Raw genomic sequence first — 6,038 nt, forward strand, 5'->3', positions numbered from 1 at the left:
TCCTTATAAGCATTAACTTTATAAGAACACAATTCATAACTCTTAAACCAATGATTATTAGCTTTTGACGATTGGTTCTATAAGCAACGAGGGGACTGTGCTAAATCAGGAAATTTTTGTTTTTCTTATAAGCATCAACTTTATAAGAACACATTTCATAAATCTTAAACCAATGATTATTAGCTTTTGGCGTTTGTTTCTTTCAAAGCAAATATAGGATTGTGCTTAAGCTAGAAATTCATTTTTCCTTATAAGCATTAACTTTATAAGAACACGATTCATAACTCTTAAACCAATGATTATTAGCTTTCGACGATTGGTTCTATAAGCAACGAGGGGACTGTGCTAAATCAGGAAATTTTTGTTTTTCTTATAAGCATCAACTTTATAAGAACACATTTCATAACTCTTAAACCAATGATTATTAGCTTTTGGCGTTTGGTTCTTTCAAAGCAAATATAGGATTGTGCCTAAAAGAGAAACATTTATTTTTCTTATAAGCATCAATTTTGTAAGAACACGATTCATAACTCTTAAACCAATGATTATTAGCTTTTGGTGATTGGTACTTTCAAAGCAAACATAGGATTGTGCCCAAAAGAGAAAAATTTATTTTTCTTATAAGCAACATTTTATAAGAACACAATTCATAACTTTTAAACAATATTTTTAGCTATTGTTTGATAAATCAAATCTCTGAAAGCCTATTCCACTTAGAAAAAAATCCTTGTTCTTATAAAATTCTCATAAACTAATGTTAGATTTAGGAAAATTCCCTATTTCTTTCGATAGAGCCGTTACAGAATGCTGATTCCACTTAGAAAAAAAGATAATTTGTCTCCTTTTAGATGGCTTAAAGGAAAAGGAAGTTTTTTTAGGAAGTTTTGCTAGAGACAACCAATATAATTTTACTTTATCTCACTGTAATGTATAAAGAAATGCAATCCATATCTACAAAATCAATAAAGTTTACATAGATGCGAGATCTCGAGTAAAGGTTTTATCGAAGATCTCATTATATTGTACTTTTTTATTAGGTTGTACCGATAAGATAAATAGAAAATCCGAATCTTTTGCTTATACCTTTCTAGATGGGTTTGCATTTTTTTGAAGAGTTTGGATACTCTTATTTTTTTTTAGGTTTCAGCCTAAGATATTCTTAACATGTTCTCCCTTGTTAACTTTGTAATAACTACCGTATTTTTTCGAATAAACGCCCTGGGCGTCTTTTTAATTTTAAGACTTTCAGGAGGGGCGTTTATTCTAGGGTATATACCATTATACCAAGAGTTATTTGATTCTCATAAACTAGTTGCTTATAGGAAGAATTACTATGCTCATAATATTATACGCCTTCCCTTGTTTAATTTGTAAGACCTAAATACTGAAAGGTATATGACCATCTATGAAAAGCTGATTCTTATAAAATAGGTGCTTATAAGAAAAATAAATATGCTCATCTTATACGCCGTTCCTTGTTTATTTCGTAAGAAGTAATTACCGAAGGGTATATCACCGTCTATCAAGAGTTATTGCTTTGATTCTTATAAAGTAGTTACTTATAAGCAAAATAAATATGCACATATTAAGCGCCGTTCCTTGTTTACTTTGTAAAAACTAACAACCGAAGGGTATATCGCCGTCTATCAAGAGTTATTGCTTTGATTCTTATAAAGTAGTTGCTTATAAGAAAAATGATAATGCTCATATTATGCGCCATCCCTTATTTACTTTGTAAGAACTAATTTCCGAATGGTAAATGACCGTCTATCAAGAGTTATTGCTTTGATTCTTATAAAGTAGTTACTTATAAGCAAAATAAATATGCACATATTAAGCGCCGTTCCTTGTTTATTTCTTTGTAAAAAACTAACAACCGAAGGGTATATCGCCGTCTATCAAGAGTTATTGCTTTGATTCTTATAAAGTAGTTGCTTATAAGAAAAATGATAATGCTCATATTATGCGCCATCCCTTATTTACTCTGTAAAAACTAATAACTGAATGGTAAATGACCGTCTATCAAGAGTTATTGCTTTGATTCTTATAAAGTAGTTACTTATAAGCAAAATAAATATGCACATATTAAGCGCCGTTCCTTGTTTACTTTGTAAAAACTAACAACCGAAGGGTATATCGCCGTCTATCAAGAGTTATTGCTTTGATTCTTATAAAGTAGTTGCTTATAAGAAAAATGATAATGCTCATATTATGCGCCATCCCTTATTTACTTTGTAACTAGCCATAATTTTCATTAAAGTGCCACCGCAGAAGAACGATCAAATAAGTTGTTGAATTTGGAATTTGTGTCCATCTCATAGATATCTTCTTATAGAGATAAGATAAAGTTATTTACCTGTTTTTTTTGTCATCTCTTTTATTACCATAATAAAATAATATTATAATAATGGTATATAATGGTTTGTTTATATCATACTAAACGCTACTGTACTCAACTGCCATTCTACTGTAATAGTCGAACGACAAGATTTTGAAAGGATAAAAATTTCTAATTTGCTTTGCTCAGAGCGGCTAATAACTACTTGTGGTTTAAATAGGGAATTTCCCAACAAAAAAGGAATTTCCCTTAATTCGAATCCCTGAGGTAATAAAAAAAGACATATAGAGCTTTGAAAATGGGTAATCAGAACAAAACAAATCCGGAAAAATGTTTTTAATGATGATGAAACAATAGAAATACAGTCAAGCTAAGAATGTTACCGGTACACCATTTAACCGGAACTAAAATACTGAAAAAACGCGCGCAAAATTTATGAGATGTTTGCCCAACTTCCTTATGCGTGAAGCTATGAATGCCATCCTCGGAAGCTTTAGGCTTCCTGCGGTGGCAACAAGTACCCTGAATTACAAAACTTGTTTCAAAAACATGTCTCTCTTCTTCTGATAATTCTTTGAAAATATTACTTCCAAAAATCTCTTGAAACTCTGCGTCGCTATTTCTTCTCACAAAGGTACCACAATTTTCAATAATCTTAGACCATACCGGTTCCCTAATTTCATCCAGCAGTCGAAAAGCATTACTTTTCATATCGTAATCTTCAAGTGAAATTTCCATTGATCCACTTAATGAAGCAGCTTAAAAAAATCACTTGATTTTTCATATGATACTTTAGCTTTCATTTCTGGAAGAAGCAAGCGGTAACATATTTCAAGAAAGCAATCAACAGCGCAAGAATAGGTACGACTGCCCGTTGTCCTGCTTGAATTTCGGAAATGTGCAACATTCAATGCAGTGTCTAGATTAATCGCAAAGTCTTCCTCTGCCATACTGTGAAAAATCTTCAAATTATTTTAGGAGCAAAAAGCAAAAAATGTAATTACAGTTGACACTGTTCTAATTTGACGTTCTACTATTTGATAAGCCCGTTTTGGATAAAATTTGAAGTCACTTTAAGGTTTTGAAAAACCACTCTCTTATTTGCTTTCTAGTAAAAAAAAAAATGCCAGATATTTTGAAATTCAAATGTTCGATTTTGTGCGTTCAAATTAGAAACTCAAATTTTGACTCCTCAAATATTGCAACATATCAAAGATTTCTCCCAAAAACTTATATAAAATTTCAGCAAGATCTTCGGTTATTGTACTGATTCGACGTTCAAAAACCAATCGCAATAATCAACCTTCGCTTCGCCTTCTTCTTCCCGTGTTACTCTATAATTCAATATTTACTTTCGGATTGGGGAGACTTTCTCAATATTCAATATGCTGTGGTATTCGATGAGAATCCCTTGAAATTTGAATTAGAGAGTGTCACTACTGTATATTAGATTTTTGCAAAATGCAAACTTTCCTTTATGGAATTTCCCTTTTATAGGGCGCCTTGTTTTATACTTTAGTTCAGTTTCAAAAATTCTTTTAATTGTCAGCTGTGTGCTGTTCTGTATCAATAGTGTTAGAACGATGATGGAAAAAACTATATAAATAACTGTCAGACTGTTGTTCTGTCAGTCTGTGTTCTGTTTCGCTGGAAAATATAAATCAATCTCAATGTCTCTAAAAGGATTCAAATTGTTTAGTTTTCCTTTCAGCAAACTCACACTGGATTGTTGGGTTTATAGAAAAGTAGTGCGATTGGACTACTGGACTGTGCTATAACTGGGAATAAAACAGATTTAAAAAGAAACAGGGAGAAATTCAAGATGTCTGCCACCATCACATCAGGTCCACCAACTTTCCTTTTTTATCGCTGACATTACCTTATACCTAAAGCCAGAGCCATCGGCTGATCGTTTGAAACATAGTCAATAGAAGAAATACCAGATAATTCAATTGACATTGTTTGAAAGCTCCGACACGATAGGAAGAAACAAACGTCCGCCGCGCAAGCTAAAAAAGAGCTATCCTGTAAAACACGGCTTATCGCTCTTCATTCCGGGAAATCAAATAACCGTTAATTGATAATGTTCCGCTAAGCGGAACTAAAATACTGAAACGCGCGCGCAAAATTATGAGATGTTTTCCCAACTTTCCCTCACGAGTGAAGCTATGAATGCCATCCTCGGAAGCTTTAGGCTTCCTGCGGTGGCAATTAAAAAAAACATTTTTCACTTAATGTACGGTATTTCAGAATTCCAGAAATTGATCCTTTCTTCATCGGAAATCGGGCAGAATTCTTTCGGTATTTCGGAATTCTGATATTGTTTCGGTATCGGAAATCCGTGAATTTTATTTTATGTTATAAAGTTTCTCCCTTCCGGAATCATGCATGAAAAATCAAATTTGATGAAAAATTAGTCAAGCAAAACGAGGAAGAATACCCCAAAAAATCGGTATCGGAATTGCAAGTATTTCTTTTACGGAATTTCGGAGATTTTGCCAAAAATTATTCGGTATTTCCGAAATCGTAAACGCTCCCCCGTAATACCTTATCGCGAAAAAAATGTCAGGGTTTTAATTAGTCAGGGAAAAGTTTCGTCCCCTCTAGAGGCATTTTTGTCACTTTTTCCCGACCAAATTTACAAATTAGTCACTTCCAACCCGAGTTCCACCTCCACCCGACTAAATTGTCCAAATGAATAGCGCTCCGCAACACATACGTCATTATTATTATTTTTCACTTTTTTGACATTTGAACCAGTTGCTCTCACAATTCAAGATACGTGCAAGTTGTTATATATCTTTTGTCAAATGATGCAATTAACGTGCAAAAGAGATTAACGCAAAGGTTGATGGGATTGGAACTCGTACAAACACATCGAGAGTAATGATTATGTCAAAAATAAAATCTATTTTTAGATTCAGCGCAGTGCGCTATTGGTTTCCTGCCTTCACTTACCATGAAAAGCACAGGTCGGAAATCATATATCGACGCGCGCAATCAACGAAGACAAAAGTAACCATGACGACCATCCAAGTTCTTGGATGAAGTTCAAAGTTAATATTTTTATTCCCGTCATTGAAAACACAACTAAAAAAAGTCATCAATGCTGCTTTTCAAAAAGGGTCAGTGATAGAGAATCGTAACATAAAGTCTGTGTATTATTTCGATTCAATTAACGTGATATTTCCATAATTAATAGTTTAGTAATTACTGTTATACATTTGGGGATCATATAAAAGATTTCTTTCGAAAGAAACTCACTTCAATTAAGGTCGCTACCCACTCAGCATTTTATATATACTTTATACTTTACCTTACACTTGGAGGTTTTTGGGGAATTCGTAAATAGTAAACTGCATACTGATACAGTCTGGTAGACATTAATAAGGTAATATTTGCTCTTCATCTTTGATTCTTTCTACAGTGATTAGATTGACACATGCGCGATAAAATTTCTATTATTGGTCTTCAGAGGTTAATATATTCTTTGAAAACTTAACCTCTGATACTCAGGGTAGCCTTCACTAGCTCGAGAAAAGATCTTGTAGTTTGACGTTTAAAGCACAAACTTCTGTAATTCATACCCTGAGTATCAGAGGTCAAGTTTTCAAAGACAAAGAGAAAATATTTATTCGAGCTGTAATACTCACGTCACGGGCGGTATGTAATTCAGGGGTACAAATTTGATTTTTGGTTG

The sequence above is a fragment of the Clytia hemisphaerica genome, unplaced genomic scaffold, assembly GCF_902728285.1.
Source record: "Clytia hemisphaerica strain Z4C2 unplaced genomic scaffold, Clytia hemisphaerica genome assembly, whole genome shotgun sequence".
In the NCBI taxonomy this organism is placed as follows: Eukaryota; Metazoa; Cnidaria; class Hydrozoa; order Leptothecata; family Clytiidae; genus Clytia; species Clytia hemisphaerica.